The sequence below is a fragment of the Vulpes vulpes genome, chromosome 14, assembly GCF_048418805.1.
Source record: "Vulpes vulpes isolate BD-2025 chromosome 14, VulVul3, whole genome shotgun sequence".
In the NCBI taxonomy this organism is placed as follows: Eukaryota; Metazoa; Chordata; class Mammalia; order Carnivora; family Canidae; genus Vulpes; species Vulpes vulpes.
The window spans coordinates 24,366,839-24,386,173 of record NC_132793.1 but is presented as its reverse complement, the minus strand read 5'-3'; the positions used below and the strand labels follow the sequence as shown (position 1 = coordinate 24,386,173).

At 37.0% G+C, this 19,335-nt stretch overlaps 1 protein-coding gene across 1 annotated transcript in view; it reads left to right on the top strand.

Moving 5' to 3' along the window:
- The window catches only part of ASIP (agouti signaling protein), a 104,257-nt gene that overhangs the window by 2,398 nt on the left and 82,524 nt on the right, over positions 1 to 19,335 (top strand). Inside the window, exon 3 of the transcript XR_003236718.2 lies at positions 628 to 744. The gene's annotated coding sequence lies outside the window, so the exon portion shown is untranslated. The remainder of the gene's footprint in view (positions 1 to 627; positions 745 to 19,335) is intronic.

Below are 19,335 nucleotides of genomic sequence, written 5' to 3'. Positions count from 1 at the left end.
AGCCTTTTTTTTTTTTTTTTCAAGATTTTATTTATCCATGAGAGACACAGAGAGAGGCAGAGACACAGGCAGAGGGAGAAGCAGGCTCCATGCCAGGCGCCAGACGTGGGACTCGATCCCTAGTCTCCAGGATCAGGACCTGGACTGAAGGTGGCGCTAAACCGCTGAGCCACCCAGGCTGCCCCAGACACAAAAAATCTTAATGCGGCCTTATAGTACCTCTGCTTCCTGTTTGAGAAATGCTATTATGCTTAGTAAATAGTCTTGGTCACTTTTCTGCAAAAGCTTTTCCTTTACAGCATGGTCCCAGATCTGACCTCCCTGAACTGGCTACTTGCAAGAGACTCTTCAGAGATTTTAGACATCCCCCAAGGTAGTAGTTTGTTTTCCAGGAAAGCCAAGATCCCCTGGGAAGCTGGCAGAAATTACAAAGCTTTGATAGCTAAGTTTTTCTAGATTTTCCAAGAGATAGTTTTACTTAGACTAAACTAATAAGAACATCGACACAATCATTTGTATCTTCCTAACCTCTTTCATTAGGAACTTCTGCAAAATACATAGTCATCTATTAATTTTCTTCTCATTACAGTGAGAGAAATCATTGATTTTTCTGTTTAATACATACAGAAGGCAAGTTATGGAATCCACAAAAAATGGTAAGAAATCCAGAGATAAACTATTGGAATCTTCATTTGGGGCCATTCTTGATGCTCAGCACCAGTCCTGATCTTCCGCTGCTCAATAGTAAGTAATGATAATTCTTTACAGAAGAATATACTAAATTTTATGTTCTCATGGGCTTTAAAATAATCCATAGTTTCTTCTCTTGACCAATAAAATAGCAGGCCTATATAGGCTATGAATTAAATAAAATTAAATAGTGGTGATAGTATTTGAACTGGAACCTAGATCTCATGATTCTTAGTCCAGTACTCTTTCTACTTGGTAGGCAAGCCCATATATCCTTGTAGTGATACTTAATTTACAGAGAACATAAAATATTATTTTTTTAAAGATTTTATGTATTTATTCATGAGAGACACACAGAGAGAGGCAGAGACATAGGCAGAGGGAAAAGCAGGCTTCTCACAGGGAGCCCGATGCTGGACTCAATCCCAGGATTCTGGGATCACGACCTGAGCTGAAGGCAGATGCTCACTCACTGAGCCACCCAGGTGCCTCGAGAACATAAGATAGTCTAATCTGCATAGAAATCCAAACCTATGCAGCCCTTTCATCTGTTGGTAGTCCATTATGTGGGATCTTTTAAGGGTTGGCTTTGGTGAAGAAAGAGAAAAGTCACTGAGATATTAATGAAGCATCTGGTAACTCTGAAATTAAATTAACCTTTAGATTTATATAGTAGGCAGAAGGCATAGTGAGGCTCCCACTAAAGAAGCCTTAAATAGAGTTAACCTTTAGGAACTAAATTAGTAGGAATGAATTCTTAATTATTTAGCCATATGTAAAAATGATGTATGAGTGAGATAATATGTCACTGAGATTTAGGAATCACCAATTCTAAGCAATTTGACCAGGCTATAGTATAATGAAAATACTATCTCTACATACTGTCGTTATAGTAATGATTCCCAAATTATATTTCCAACCCAAACCTCTCCACTGAGTTCCGGCCTCACATATCCAAGTACCTACTTTTCTACATTTGCTTATCTTATAGAAATCTCAAAGTCACTGTATTTAAAACAGAATTCTGCATATTTCTTACTGCAGGTCTTCCTCATCTCATAAATTAAGGGCACTGCTGTCTACCCAGTTGCTGAAGTCAGAAACCTAGGGGTCGACTTGATTCCTTCCTTTTCTTCATCTTCTTCCTCCAGTTCATTATCAAGTCTGGTTGATTATGTGTCGAAAATAAATCTCAAATCCAACCACTTCTTTCTATCTCCACTGCCACACTAGTTTGGTCTAGGTGACTGTCAGGTCTTTCTTGGATACTACAACATTTTCCTCTTGACCTTTTCCTTCATTACACTTAACACAATTTGTCTAATTTATTGGTCAATTGTTTACTTGTGATTTTCATAATCTCACTTCACTTCTAGAATGTATATAAATTCCTTGATAATTTGTTGAATTAATGGATGAAAGTCCAATAGTGTTAATTTTTTTAAAAAATATTTTATTTATTTATTCATGAGAGACAAAGAAAGAGAGAGGCAGAGATACAGGCAGAGGGATAAGCAGGTTCCATGCAGGGAGCCCAACGTGGGACTCAATCCCAGGTCTCCAGGATCACACCCCTGGCTGCAGGCAGCGCTAAACCGCTGTGCCACCAGGGCTGCCCAGTGTTAAATTTTTAATGTAATTGCTTACAGTGGTGTAGTTTAAGTTGGAGCCTTTATTTAGTCATATATGGTAAAAAAAATTACTGAAGCTAACATAATTAAAACCAATTATATTACAATATGTCTGAAAAAGTGTATTAGAATTGAAATGGTTTACCTGGAACCTAGAAAGAGAAGACTCTGCTTGGATTGGATTGGATTGGTTTTTTTTTCTTCTTTTCGTACAAAGGAGAAATAATCTTTTTTATTATTGTTATTGAAGTATAATTAATATAAAGTGTTATGTTAGTTTCAGGTGTACAATGTAATAATTTGACAATTCTATACATAACTCAGTGATTATCATGATAAGTGTACTCTTAATCCCTTTTATCTATGTTACCTGTTTACCACCCCCACCCACCAGTTTGTCCTCTGTATTTAAGAGTTTGGTTTTTTGTCTCATTTTTTTTTTTGTTATTTCATTTAGTTTCTTAAATTTCACATGTGAGTGAAATCATGTGGTATATGTCTTTGTCTGACTTATTTCATTTGGCATTATACACTCTACGGCCAACCATGTTATTGCAAACAGCAAGATCTCATTCCTTTCTATGGCTACTATTCCATTGTATATACCATGTCATTTTTTTAGCTTGATTTATAACTTTATGTATTTTAATTCCAGATAAATACCACATCTTTTTTTTTTCCATTCATGTATGGATGGACACTTGAGCTGCTTCCATAGCTTGGCTGTTATAAGTAATATTGCAGTAAACATATGGGTGCATATAACTTTTGGAATTTGTATTTTTGTTTTCTTTAGGTAAATACCTAGTGGTGAAATTACTGGATCATGTGATAATTCTTTTTTAATATTTAATATATTAATATTTTAATATTGTTTTCTACAGCAGGTGTACCAATTTGTATTCTCACTAACAGTGCACAAGGGTTCCTTTTTCTTTTTCTTTTTTTTTTAAGATTTTTTTATTTATTCATGACAGACACAGAGAGAGAGGCAGGCAGAGACATAGGCAGAGGGAGAAGCAGGCTTCCTGCGGGGAGCCTAATGCAGGACTTGATCCCAAGACCCCGGGATCACGACCTGAGCCAAAGGCAGACGCTCAAACACTGAGCCACCCAGGTGCCCCAGTTCCTTTTTCTTTATATCTTCACCAATACTTGTTGTTTCTTGTGTTTTTAATTCTAGCTATTCTGGAAGATGTAAGGTGATATTTCTTTGTGGTTTTGATTTGCATTTCCCTGATTAGTGATGTTGAGCATCTTTTCATATGTCTCTTGGTCATTTGTCTTCTTTGGAAAAATGTCTGTTCAGCTCCTCTGCTCATTTTTTTTAAGGGGTGGGAAGGGCAGAGGGAGAGATAGAATCTTAAGCAGGCTGCACATCTATCACAGAGCCTGATGCAGGGCTTGATCTCACACCTCCGTGAGATCTGGACCTGAGCCAAAATCAAGAGTTGGATGCTTAACCAACTGAGCCACCCAGGTGCCCCACTCTGTTCATTTTTAAATCAGTTTATTTGTTTTGGGGTTTTTTTGTTTTTTTTGTGTGTTTTTTTTTTTTGGTGTTGAGTTGTATAAGTTCTTTATGTATTTTGGATATTAATGCTTTATAGGATATATTATTTGCAAATATCTTCTCCCATTCAGTAGGTTTTCTTGCCATTTTGTTGATGGTTTCCTTCACTGTGCAAAACCTTTTTATTTTGGTTTAGTCTCCATAGTTTAATTTTGCTTTTGTTTCCCTCATCTGAATACTTAGAAAAATGTTTCTGTGTTCATTGTTAAAGAAATTACTGCCTATGTTTTCTTCTAGGAGTTTTATGGTTTTAGGTCTCACACTTAGGACTTTAATCCATTTTGAGTATATTTTTGTGTATGGTGTAAGAAAGTGGTCCAATTTCATTTTTTTGCATGTAGCTGTCCAGTTTTCCCAGCATCATTTGTTGAAGAGACTTGTGTTTTTTCCATTGTATATTCTTGCCTCCTTTGTTGAAGACTAATTGACCATAAACATGAGTTGATTTCTGGGCTTCCTATTCTGTTTCCTTGACCTATGTGTCTGTTTTTGTGCCAGTACCATGCTGTTTGATTACTACAGTTTTGTAGTATACTTGATGGCCATGCTTGTTTTCCTCCAGCAATGTTCAGGATAGAGAAATCATAAATCCAAAAAATATTGTTTAGCTAGCTATTATAAGGCACACTTGTTCTAGAGCACAAATACTTTCTTAGGCTTACCTGTGGCTGGAATGAAATGGATTTTAAAATCATCTGACTCTTTATTTTCTGGTCATTCACCAAACAATATTTTGATTATCAACTTAAATTTCCTGGTAATGAATTGCTCTGGATAGCAAACATAAATATATTTTAGTCACCGAGAAAATATATTCCATGCTAGAATTAAACTCTGTGAGGGCAGGAAATTGTTAATCACATTTGTGTCCCTACAACCTAGAACATTGCTTAATACAAAGTAGATTTGTTCTATTTGATGAATAAATGAATATTAGTAAATTAGAATTACATTTTATACCACATTTTCTTGTGAACTTGGTTATTGTGAGTCAGTCCTCAAGTATTTGTTCCATGAGAGATGCATTAGGAAAATCAGATTTCTGGGGCACCTGGGTGGCGCTCAGTGGTTAAGCATCTGCTTTTGGCTCAGATCGTGATCCCAGAGTCCTGGGATTGAGCCCCATATTGGGCTCCTTGCTCAGCAGGGGGTTTGCTTCTCCTTCTTCCTCTGCACCTCCCTACTGCTTATGCTCTTTCTCTCTGCCTCAAATGAGTGAATAAAATCCTTTTAAAAATATCAGATTTCTGGGCTTGAAGACCAAATATGAGATCTTGAACTCTAGTGCTTTACCACAAGTGTCTGTAAGACTCTATTTTGGTTAACCAACTGACCGCCTTTGATGTCTCCTTCTTGGTTCTCTTTGACTCCAGTTCATCCTCCATCTAGCCTCTACTTTTATTTTTTAAAATTCCGTCTTATTGCTTCCCTGCTTAAACATCAATTAATTCTCTGTTACCTTCAGATTAATAGCTATCTACAGTCTACCTCTCCAGCTCTTCTACTACTCCACTCTCTGTCTCTACCTTTCTTACTACTCCCTATCATGTGTTATAAGTTCCAGCCACACTAAATTACTTATTATCTCCTGAAGATGCTGCTCCTCTGGCTGGAATGTCCATTCCTCTTCCCAGTGAGCTCCTGCCATCCTTTAAGATTTAGCTTAGATGTTACTTTTTTTTTTTTTTTAAGATTTTATTTATTTACTTGAGAGAAAGAGCAAGACAGATAGAGAGAGAGAGAGAGAGAGCAAGAGTCCAGGAGCAGGGCAGAGGGAGAGGGAGAAGCTGACCCCCCCACTTGCTGAGTAGGAGCCTGATGTGGGGCTAGATCCCATTACCCTGGGACCACGACTGGAGCTGAAGGCAGACATCCAGTCAACTGAGCCACTCAGGTACCCCTAGATGTTACTTTTAAAAAGAAGCTTAGGGCACCTGGGTGACTCAGTGGTTGAGCATCCGCCTTTGGCTCAGGTCCCGATCCTAGGGCCTGGGATTGAGTACTGCATCAGGCTCCCCAGAGGGAGCCTGCCTCTACCTCCGCCTATGTCTCTGCCTCTCTCTTTGTGTCTTTCATGAATAAATAAATAAAATCTGAAAAAAAAAAAAAGCAGCTTATTGGGGTGTCCTAATATATGGTTTGTTGAGTGTCCAGCTCTTGATTTCAGCTCCAGTTGTGATCTCAGGGTCTTGAGATCACGCCTATAGTCACGCTCCCCACTCAGCAGGGAGTCTGTTTCTCTCCCTCTGCCCCTCCCCTAGCTCCCCCAGCTTCCCCAGCTTCTCTGGCTCCCCTGGCTCCCTTGTCTCCCCTGTTCTCTCTCTGTCTTTCTCTCTCTAAAATAAATAAATAAATCTTTTCAAAAAGATGAAAGAAGCTCATGACTTCTCTAGAGGGTAAAAGCAATTTCTTATTTTCTACTTATCTTCTCTCATTACTACAGTCCTTATATATTGTAGCTATCTTTGAAATCCTGGAGGGCAGGATCTATGTCTATTCATCTTTCCTTGCTTCCTCAATGCTTCGGACATGTTTGTGAATGAAAGGACCCATATGGAGTGGTAAGTATGAGTGCTAATAACTAGCTTGCAAGAGCTTTAGTTTCTTAAACATAATCTCCTTCCAAAGGGAAAATGGGAACTTCTCAACTGTATTCTATTTGAAACACTTGGGTATGAGCATAGTCTGGAAAAAAAATATGCTTTACACACTCTCTTTGTGAGTCACCATAAAGGAGATTATCAGGCTTCTTGACATATCAGCTGGCTCTTAGAAAGGACTGACTCAGTACACTATGTATACACTCAGCACCTTGAATTTTCATTACTCATTGCATATCTTACTTTCTTGCTCTTGAGAGATTTTGTAACCCCAATATGTGGCACAGTGTCTAGCACTTATAGATAGGAAGCACAATAAATATTTATTGAAAGAATGTATGAATTAATAAATGATTTTTAAAAGTTAATTTCCTCCTCTCTTCTCTTGGATAACTTAAACCTTCCCTTTAAAAATGTTTATGAGAAAAAAATAAAAATAAATAAAAATAAAAATGTTTATGAGGGGGGCAGCCCGGGTGGCTCAGGGGTTTAGCTCCACCTTCAGCCCAGGGCCTGATCCTGGAGACCATCCCTGCATGGGGCCTGCTTCTCCCTCTGCCTGTGTCTCTGCCTGTGTCTCTGCCATGCTCTCTCTCTCTCTCGTGAATAAATAAATAAAATCTTTAAAAAAATGTTTAAGAGGGACGCCTGGGTGGCTCAGCAGTTGAGCATCTGCGTGCAGCCCAGGGCATGATCCTGGAGACCCGGGATCAAGTCCCACATTGGGCTCCCTGCATGGAGCCTGCTTCTCTCTCTGCCTGTGTCTCTGCCTCTCTCTCTGTCTCTCATGAATAAATAAATAAAATCTTTTAAAAAAATGTCTGAGTTGCCACTTGCTCTTTAAAGCCTTTTCTAATCATGCTCTGCTGTAATTTTATGTAGCATATATTATTTAAAGAGTTTAATTTTATTTTTTAAGCAATTTCTAACCAAGTGTGGGTCTCAAACTCACTATCTTGAGATCAAGAGTTGCGTGCTCTTCCAACTGAGTCTATATTATTTAGACTATTCTATCTTGCATTTTTATTTATTTTTAAGTGCATATATCCTTTCTTTCCAGATAGATTGTAAAATCCTTGAGAGCAGGGACTTTGTGTACTGTTGCATCCTATAGTAGTTTCTTAAATCTGGTAGGATTTTAATGCTGTAAGTTGTTGGTGATGTTATCCAGTGTCACTAGTGTCTTGTCATCTCAGAAGACTGCAAAACTCTGAAGATAATTACAGAGTGAGACCATCTCACACCCATTAGGATAGCTATTATAAAAACAAAGCAAAACAAAAAACAGAAAAGGACAAGTGTTAGTGAGGATGTGGAGAAATTGGAACCTTTGTGCACTAATGTAAAATGGTGCAGCTGCTATACATAGCTGTTCTTCAAAACAGTATGATGTCCCTCAAAAAATTAAAATGACCATATCATCATATCATCTAACAATTCCATTTCTGGGTGTATACCCGAAAGAGTTGAAAGGAGAATTTCAAAGAGATTTTAAACACCCATGTTTATAACAGCATTATTCACAATAGTCAAGAGTGGAAGCAACCCCGAGAGTCTGTTGGTCGATGGATGGAAAAACAAAATGTGTTTTAAAAAGGAAGGCAGTTCTGACACATTTTGCAACATGGATGAACCTTGAGGGCATTATGCTAAATAAGCCAGTCACAAAAAGACATACTATATGCTTCCATTTATATGAGTACCTAGAATAGTCACTCTCATAGAAACAGAAAGTAGAATGATGGTTGCCTGGGGCTGGGGGAAGAAGGATAGGGAGTTGTTTAATGGGAGTAGAGTTTCAGTTTTGCAAGAGGAAAAGAGTTCTGGAGACTGGTTGCACAACAATGTGAATGTACTTAACTGTACACTTAAAAATGGTTAACATTGAGGCACCTGGGTGGCTCAGTTGGTTATGTATCTACTTCAGCTTAAGTCATGATCCCAGAGTCCTGGGATCGACCCTGTATCTGGCTCCCTGCTTGGAGGAGAGCCTGCTTTTCTGTTCTGTATGCCATTCCCCATGCTTGTGCACATGCTCTCTTTCTATCAAACCAATCAATCAATCAAATCTTTTTTTTTAAAAAAGGCTAACACTGCAAAATTTATGTTATTAAAAAGAAATAGAGCACTGAGCAGGAAGTCAAAAGACCAAGATTATTCTTAGTTGTTACCCAATGACCAGTGAATCTCGTGCAAGTGGCTTTTTAACTTGTGCCTTGATTTCTTCATCTTTAAACAGGAAAATAAAGCCTGCTTGGCTTCTGGGTTTGTGTGAGGACCAAACAGAAAAAATAAAACAAAACCACTGACTCTAAAGATAATTTTTTCAACAGTAGTTTTTCCAGTATTCCAGTGTCCCTGATCTCTTTTAATATTCATCACAAGTTTTTGCATCCTATTTTGTAACAAAATATTCCTAAAGATGCCTCAGCAATAACTTTGTATCACTTGAAAGGATGTGTATACTGAACTCTTACAATTTGGGCTGCTCACCTTATAATTTAGTTCCAGGAACACAACAAATAAACAGCCTTTATGAGGACTATTGAAGACCTAAGATGCTAATTACCAATGTTGTTTAGCATTTATTGGGGAAATACAAGCTCAGGATTTTCATGTGAGCATAAGAAAGCTGGTCACAAATTAGGGAGATAGAAGGGTAACATCTGTCAAGTAGCTACTAAGCATCCATCCAGTCTCTGGAGCAGTTTTGTTACATGGAAGATCTCATTTAATCTTCACAAATGCCTTGTTTGGTTAATAATATAGTATTTATTTTATAAACAGGGAAAATGAAGCTCAGAGAGGTTAAGTCATTTATGCAAAATCATACAATGAATGATAAACAGATCTGTATGACTGAAACTCATAGTCTTTCTACTCTGTTACACTGCCTCTCAAAATATGTTTGAGTATAGATATTAGTAATATAGTTAACAATAAATGATACTTGTTTATTGTTTATTTGTACATTTATGTCAATTATCTTACTTGGTCATCACAAGTATGGTTGGCTGTGTAGGGATAATTGTCACTACTTTACAGATAATGAAACAGAAAATTTAACTTCCTAACATAAATCAACCAATTAATGACTATAACAGCACTTGAAAGTAGGTACTACAATTCTCAGACATATGCTTTTTCCACATCAGTCTCATGAGCACAGAATTTTATATCTGAATTTTCTGGTTCTGACATTTTTTATGGAAGCAAAAGAGTGAGCATCTTGACAGCTTGACAATTCTCATTACACATGGACAGATAAAATTCATCCCTATTCCCAAATCACTAAAACTACAGTAAATTAACATTTTTAAAGTTGTCAACCCACAAAGATAAAGTCCACAAGAATAATAAAGATAGCAGATAAGCAATATTAACAGTTTTTTGGAAGATGGAAATTTGAGCTAAGAAAACTAGATTCCAGGGACGCCTGGGTGGCTTGGCAGTTGAGTGTCTGCCTTTGGCTTAGGGCATTGATCCCGGATCTCTGGGATCAAGTTCTGTATCGGGCTCCCTGCATGGAGCCTGCTTCTCTGTGTGTGTGTCTCCTGAATAAATAAATAAAATCGTTGAAAAAAAAAAAAAACTAGATTCCAAATGCTTGAGAGATATTTACTAATGATAGGTAAGCAGGCTCATATTGCAGAGCACTAGATTGTCAGGAATTGGAAGGAGCAAATATCACAGCAGCAGAGATATGTGAGGGGCAGAAAAGAGAGATTGAAGGTTTATATAAGAAGTTAAATTACCGGGTCCTTTCCTCATCCTGCTCAGTTAAGCACTACCCCTCCATTTCTTTGGCAAAACCCTGGGGTTTATTCTGTGAAAAAAAATGAACTAGAGAAGCTCCAGACTGAGGCACTGCTAATGATTATAGCTGGGGAAGCTATAATCTGAAAACAGATCAGATGAATGTCTATCTGTTGAATGATGAGCCTTGCTAAACCCTATTGCTAAATCTATTTCACTACAGGAATACTGACAGCAAAGCTTATATTCTCTAGGCAGGAGGGTAGAGATTTAATTTTGAGAGAAACTTAAAATGAATAAATCCAGAATGAAGATCTATAGATACTGATACTTGAGGATTTCCCAACATAACAAATAGGTCCTCACTTTATCATCCTACAATAATGCCCACCAACTGACAAACTTTTCCTATTAACAGTGAGCTTCCAAATATCTTTGTAGTGACTCTTAAATATGAAGGGACAGCAAAGGATCACCATTCAGATAGTTGAGATAAACCTTCACCAAGAAAGACAGCATCAAATAGAAATGGAAGAGAAAAAACAGAAACTCAGAAGATAGCAGAGACAATGTAGAGAGCAGAAGAATATATTTTTAAAAATAATAAGCATCCTCTGAGAGATAATTATAAGATAGTGTGTCCAGAAAGCAAAAGCAGGATATTCCAAAAAAGAGCAAGCAGAGTAATAGACTGGGAAATTAAGTTATTATAGCAAAAATAAACAATTCAAAGTAGTATTAATATATAAAATTGAGGAGTCTCCTGGAAAAGAGAACAGACAGAAATGGAAAATAAGAGAGAAAAGATAATTGAAAGATGAATTCATAGGGTCATGAGGCTAATAGGAGCTCTAGAAACAGAGAAGTGCAGGGAAGAAAATTATCAAAGAAATTACAAGAAGATCTCTGATAACTGAAGGACATGAGTTGCCAGATTGACAGAACTTGCTAAGTACCAGCATAATGTAGGGAAAAACCCAAAACCAAAGCTACTATGGCACATCATCATGAAATTTCTTAACACAAGAGTTGAAAAGAAGATAAAAAAATCTTGGTGATAACGGTGTCTCAGTGGCTTAGCCGGCTAAGCATCTGTCTTCAGCTCAGGTCATGATCTCAGGGTCCTGGGATCCAACCCTGCATTGGGTTCCCTGGTCAGCAGGGAGTCTGCTTCTCCTCTCTCTGCCCCTCCCTACCACTTGTGCATGTGCTCGCTCTCTCTCTCTCTCTCTCTCAAATAAATAAATAAATAATTTTTTAAAAGATTTTATTTATTTATTCATGAGAGATACAGAGAGAGAGAGGCAGAGACATAGGCAGAGAGAGAAGCAGGCTGCATGCAGGGACCCCGATGTGGGACTCGATCCCGGGACTCCAGGATCACACCCTGGACCAAAGGCAGGTGCTCAACCACTGAGCCACCCAGGCATTCCTAAAATAAATAAAATCTTAAAAACAAAAACAAAAACAAAAAAACCTTCTTTGTTTTGTTCTGAGTCTTGTAGTTACACATGTTTTTTTTTTAAGCTACACAATTTCTATTACCTTGGTAATCATTTAAAATATCAGAGAGAAAGGAGAAAAGATTTAGGGTCTATTCAGACCTGTTACATAAAATGCATTATAAATTTTCTTTATCAAGAAATCCTAGAGGAAATTAGAAAACAAAAAGATATTTGAGAAGAATAAAACCCTAACTATTTAGGCCATTTTCTTTGAGGTATCAGATTTAGTTTGGGGTGTCACAGATGCTACTCTTCCCAAAATGAGAGAAATAAGATGGAATGCTAGAGCATTGCTATCTTCTGAGTTCTTATCAGTGTTCCTGGTTGATTTTTTAAAATTATGAGTTCAATGACTATCATAGATCATCTGGAATCTCAAAAAGATGTTATCCCCAAGATTAATGTCATGATACATAAGTGTTATATGTGGAATTAGGAGATCTATGTTTTGTTTTTTTTAAAGATTTTTATTTATTTATTCATGAGAGACATTGAAAGAGAGAGAGAGAGACACAGGCAGAGGGAGAAGCAGGCTCTCCACAGGGAGCCTGATGCGGGACTTGATCCCAGGACTCCAGGATCAGGCCCTGAGCCGAAGGCAGATGCTCAGCCGCTGAGCCACCCAGGCATCCCAAGATCTATGTTTAAGTCCCCTTTTTATGACTTACTGGCTACATTACTGTTTCTGGTACTCCTATTTCTTCTGCTTACTCTGGAAAGTTAATTACAATGAATGATGTTCAAAAAGAACTGCTTCATGCTAAGTCCCTCTAAGACTAAACATGCTCTGGTGTATTGATTAGGGATTATTCAGTCTCTCTATTGAACTGTATGAACTTCAAAAGTACCAACCACAGTTAACCTTTTAACATGGCAGGGTGTTGGGGTGCTGATTACGTATGCAGTCAGAAATGTGTATATGACTTCAAATACTTAACTACTAATAACCTACTGTTTACTGGAAGCTTTAACAATAATATAAACAGTTGATTAACACATATTTTGTATATGTGTTACAGACTGTAGTTTTATAATAAAGTAAGCTCAGAAAAGAAAATGTTACTAAGAAGATCATAAGAAAAATACATTTATAGTACTATACTGTATTTTTTTTTCAGAGAGGGAGAGGAGTGGAGCAGGGGAAGATCGAGAATCTTAAGCAGGCTCCATGCTGGGCATGGAGCCTAACACCGGGATAGAACTCATAACCCTGAAATCATGACTGAGCCAAAATCAAAAGTCAGGTGCTTAACCAACTGAGCCACCTAGGTGCCTCTATACTGTATTTTTTTATTCTGTAGCTTATGTTGTCTGTTTATAAGATGTCATCTGTCAGTACCTACATCAATTTTGTCTTATATAAAACACTGTAGATGTTATATGTATTAGTAACACTAGACATCAAAATGAAAAGATAATGTGAAAAATTCATATTTATTTACAGGTATAACAATTCATGCATTGATAATAAAGAAGCAACAATATGATTGCTTCATGGTAACCTAGTCTATATACTAATGAATAAATTGTTATAATTTTTTTTCTTTTTTTTAGGGGGGGCGGGGAGAGGGAGAGAGATAATCTTAGGCAGGCTCCATGCTCAGTGCGGAACCTGAGGCAGGGCTCGATCTCTCAACCTGAAATCATTACCTGATCATGACCTGAGCTGGATGCTTAGCCAATTGAGCCACTCAGGCTCCCCATAAATTTTAAAAATTTTGTATGGCATGCAGTATTACAGTCATATTCACAATAAAGTATTAGAAAAATTGTTGTTTTTTTTCTTTTCTTTCTTTCTTTTTTTTTTTAGAAATATTGTTTAATTTTGTTAAAACAAAGTTTTAGGCTGTAAGTTAGGCTGTCACTTACCATGACAGGCTGACACGCAGTTGTGAGCAAGAGAGGCATACTGTTCAGTAATACAATTTTTTGAAAGCAAAGTTATGATAAGAAAACAAATATTATTAATTTTATATTAAATATCACTTACTTCATGCCTGTGTAAGGATAGGCTATCTACTTCCATACAAATCTTGCACATGATAACCTACATGATGACTACTTAGTCAATAATGATGATGACACAAAAACATCTCACAGTTCTTATCTGCAGTTATATGTTCACACAAAGATACACACATACATACCGGATGAGTTTATTAACTGCACAGCAGGATGATTATTTACTATTTATTAAGTAGAAGTAGACCATCATAAAGGTATTCATCCTCATTGTCTTCATGTTGAATAGGCTAAAGAGGAGGAAGGAGAGGAAGAATTGGTTTTGCTGTGTCAGGAGTGGCAGAGGTGGAAGTGGTAGAGGAGATGGAAGGGGAGGCAGGAGAGGCAGGCACACTTGGTGCAACTTTATGGAACTACATTGTAATTTCTATCTTGACTTTTTTGCTTTTCCATTTCTCTGGAAAATGTTTCTATATGGTACCAATTCTTCCTCCTTTGCTTTGATTTCAGTTCCCATATCATAGAAGGGCCCACGTCATAAAAGAAGTTGAAAGCAGTCATGAATAATCAGAACCCTTCTGCCATATTGTCTAATGTCAATTTGGTGTTAGGCACTGCTTACTCTACATCTTCTTCCTCATTGTTTTTATAAAATTGGCATCATAATATGCATTCTACTGTATAATTTTTTCCATTAATAAATTGTAGTTTTTCTATGTCAGTACTAACAGATCTTTCTTCTTATTATTAAAACTGCATAATAAAGAAGGGCTATAAATTCTGGAAAAATAGGGATGCCTGGGTGGCTCAGAGGTTGAGTGCCTGCTTTCAGCTCAGGGCATGATCCTGGGATCCGGGATCGAGTCCGACATCAGGTTCCCTGTGAGGAGTCTGCTTCTCCCTCTGCCTATCTCCCTGCCTCTCTCTCTCTCTGTGTGTGTGTATGTCTCTCATGAATAAATAAATATTTTTTTAAATTCTGGAAAATAGGCAAATGCACATTAACAATTGATTTTTTGATACATTACAGTATCATAACAGGATTCATTCAGTGTGTTGTCTTTCATTAGCAAGGTACACAGTTCAGTGAGCTGTATAAACTGCAATGAACATGGTTCATAAATGCAGTATTTCCATCAATCCCTACATATGCATCTGAAGCATGTTGCCTCAGTTAATTGTGTCATTGGTTTCACCAAATTAGCCTGTCCTCTCTGTTGTTAAAGTAGAAGTAACCAAGGGGGTAAGTGTCTGATTTTTTTATAAATCTGTGTTTCTAGACTCTGTGGCCACTCTCTATGTCATTGTGTAGGTATATTGTAGTTTAATCAATCCTTTTCTTTTTAACTCAACAGAAAACATTTAATTAAAAATAAAAATTTAGTTTGCAAGGATAATTTGTAATCATATTTTATGCTTCATTTCACTTGTTCTCATTTTAACTTAGAGTTCACTACAACCTTCAATTCAATTCTGAGATTTTTTTAAATTGAAGTATAATTAGCATACAATGGTATATTAGTTTCAGATATACAACATATTGATTCAACAGTCCTGTACATTACTCAGTGCTCACCATAAGTGTAGTCACCATACAGTGTTATTACAATGTTCTTGATTATATTTCCCATGCTATGCTTTTCATCTCTATGACTTACTTATTTTATAACTAGAAATTTATACCTCTTAATCCTCTTCACCTATTTCGCCCATAATCCCACCTACCTCTCCTCTGGCAACCACCAGTTTGTTCTCAACACCAAACAAACAAATAATTTGATTTAAAATGGACAGAGGAAAAAAAAATAGAGGACCTGGGTAAACATTTTTCCAAAAAAGACATACCAATAGCCAACAGACAGATGAAAAGATGCTCAACACCACTTATCATCAGGAAAGTACAAATCACAACCACCATGAAATATAACCTTAACTCAAAGTGGCTAATATATTTTAAAAAATAAATAACAAATATTGACAAAGATGTGGAGAAAAGGGAATCCTCTTGCACTGTTGGTGGAAATGTAAATTGGTGCAATCACTGTGGAAAAGAGTATATAGGGTCCTCAAAAAATTAAAAATAGAAATGTCACATGATCCAGCAATTCTGCTACTGGGTATTTATCCAAATAAGCCAAAAATACTAATTCAAAAAGATATATGCACCCCTATGTTTATTGCAGCATTGCTTACAATAGCCAAGATATGGAAGCAGCCCAAATGTCCATCAATAGATGAATGAATAAAGAAGATATGTTGTGTGTGTGTGTGTGTGTGTATATATATATATATATATATATATATATACACACACACAATGGAATATTAGTTGGTCATAAAATGAATGACATCTTGCCATTTGTGACGATATGGGTGGGCCTAGAGGACATTATGCTAAGTGAAATAAGTGATTTCACTTATATGTGGGATCTAAAAACAAATGAACAAACCAAAAAAACCCTGACTCTTAGCCAGTCATATATTTTTTAAAGATTTTATTTATTTATTCATGAGAGACACAGAGAAAGAGAGGCAGAGACATAGGCAGAGGCGGAGAAGCAGGCTCCATGCAGGGAGCCTGATGTGGGACTCAATCCCAGGACCCCAGGATCACACCCTGTAGCCAGTCATATTTTAATGGACATCTAAGTTTCTGGGTTTTTTTAGAATTATGAATAACAATGTAGTGAACATCCAGATTCATGTATTATTATGGACTTATCTGATTACTTCATTGAAATAAAGAAGTAGAATTGATGGGTCAAAATATATGACATTTAAAATTTGATAAGTTATTGATTGCCAAATTGCCTTCTACAAAGGTTGAATCAGCTTACCTTCCCATTAACACTTGAATCAGCTTATATTCCTATCATCTTTCCCCAAAAATCCAGCAACACTGGGTATCACTAATTATTTAAAATTTTGCCATCATAATAGGTAAAAACTGACGTCCTATTCTATTAAGTTTATTTGTCAATGAAGTTGAGCATCTGTTTGTGGGGGATTTTTGACAAATTTACTTGTCATTTGTTATTTCTTTTTTTTTATTAAAAAATTTTTAAAGATTTTATTCTTATGTAATCTTTATATCCAATGTGGGGCTTGAACTCACACCCCAAGACCAAGGGTTACTTGCTCTACTGACTGAGCTATCCACCCCATTTGTATTTCTTTATAAATTTTCTGTACATGTCCTTTGCTTGTTTTTCAATTTTAAAGTTCAATTTCTTTTTCTTTCTTTTTTTAAAGATCTTATTTATTTACTTAGAGCAATAGAGAGTACAAGCAGGGGGAACAGCAGAGAGAGGGGGAGAAGCAGGCTCCCCGCTGAGCAGGGATCCCAACTCGGGGCACAATCCCAGGACCCTGAGATCATGACCTAACGGAAGGCACGCACTTAACCAACTGAGCCACCCAGCCCCCCTCTTTTTTTAAAAAAAATATTTATTTATTTGTCAGAGAGAGGGGCAGGCAGAGGGAGGGGCAGGCTGCCCAGCTGAGCAAGGAGTCCGATGCAGGACTTGATCCCAAGACCCTGGGATCATGACCTAAGCCGAAGGCAATGCTTAACCAAATGAGCCACTCAGGCATCCTGATTCAATTTATTTTCTTAGTGATTTAGGGAATTTCTTATAGATCATTGCAGTAACCATTTACCTATATACATGTTGCAGGTATTTTCCATAGTTTAAAATTTTTTTAAGGGTGCCTGTGTGGCTCAGTTGGTTAAACATCCAACTTTTTATCTTATTCAGGTCTTGGTCTCAGGGTTGTGAGTTCAAGCCCTCCATTGAGCTCCATGCACGTTGGGCATGGAGCCTACTTTAAACAAAAAATTTTTTAATGCTGTTAAGGTACATTTTTCCACCCAGAATTTTTTTCTGTATCCAAATCTGTCAATCTCTTCCTCTATGGCTTATAGTATTTGTATCATTGTTCAGGTTTAAATAGTATGACCAAGAGTTTTTGTTCCTCCTTTTACTCTACTTTCTATATAAATTAAATATGGAATCTACTTTTTTTTTAAAGATATTATTTATTTATTCATGAGAGACACACAGAGAGGCAGAGACATAGCCAGAGAGAGAAGCAGGCTCCCTGAGGGGAACCTGATGTGGAACTTGATCCCAAAACTCCGGGATCATGACCTGAGCTGAAGGCAGATGCTCAACCACTGAGCTACCCATGGGCTCAGTGCCATCTACTTCTGCTTACCATTTCCTCTTGCATTTACTCCTAGGTCGATTTCCCTTTTGCATAAAGTTTATCTTTTGAAAGTTCCTCAACAAATGTCTGATAGTAGTAAACTCTCTTCATTTTTTTTATCTAAAAATATCTACTTTACCTTCATTTTTGTATGATAATTTAGCTTTTAAAATTGACAGTTCTTTTAATTCAGTCCTTTGAAGATATTATTCCATTATCAGCTGATTGATGTTCTTCTCTCTGGTTCCTTTTTTTAAAGAAAATTATCTAATTTTTATTCCTTTATAAAAACTTTTTTGAGATATAATTCACATAACATAAAAATTTCTATTTTAGTACTTATATTTCAGTGGTTTTATTTATTTTTTTAAGGATTTTATTTATTTATTCATAGAGACACAGAGAGAGAGAGGGGCAGAGGCACAGGCAGAGGAAGAAGCAGGCTCCACGCAGGGAGCCCGACGTGGGACTCGATCCAGGGTCCCCAGGATCAAACCCCGGGCTGCAGGCGGCACTAAACAGCTGCGCCACCAAGGCTGCCCTTCAGTGATTTTAGTATATTTACTATGTTGTACAACCATCTCTGGTTGTTTTATATTTATTTTTAGTGGTTTTTATAATAAGATAAAACACAGAGGCAGAAACTTCCCCCCCTTAAATATATAGCTTAATGAATTATTATAAAGTGAACTCATTTTTAATTAGTACCCAGGTCAAGGAAAAAATATATATTAATTTTTTAAAGGGCAAGACTAAACTGTAGTATCACACACAGTAATAAGCCTATAAAAATTCAAGGAAGTGACTACTATAAAATCAGGAGAGTAGTTATTTTTGAGAGGTCAGGTGCCTATGATTGGGAAGGCTTCTTTTTTTTTTTCTTTTTTTCCCTTAAGATTTATTTATTTATTTATTTATTCAGAGAGAGAGAGAGGCAGAGACACAGGCAGAGGGAGAAGCAGGCTCCCTGCAGGAAGCCCGACATGGGACTCGATCCCAGATCCCCAGGATCACACCTGGGGCTGCAGGTGGCATCAAACTGCTGCGCCACTGGGGCTGCCCACAAGGAAGGCTTCTAAGGAACTAACAATGTTTTTATTCTTTGATCTGTGTTTTAAATCTCTTTTAATTTATAGCTTTTTCCTCCACCCTTCTCTTTTTCTTAGAGTTTATCTGTTGAAGAACCTGGTCTATTTGACTTCTAGAATTCCCACAATTTGGATCTTACTACTTGCATATTCAGGGTGCAGTTCAACATCGACTTTATCCTCTGTATTGCTAAAAATTAGCAGCTGGATGCAGAGGCTTGATCAGACTCAGGTTTGATACCTTTGACAACACTACTCATTATGTGGTTGCCTGATTGTCCCCTTTTTTTGTGATAGCAGACATTGATGCTTTTTCCCTAG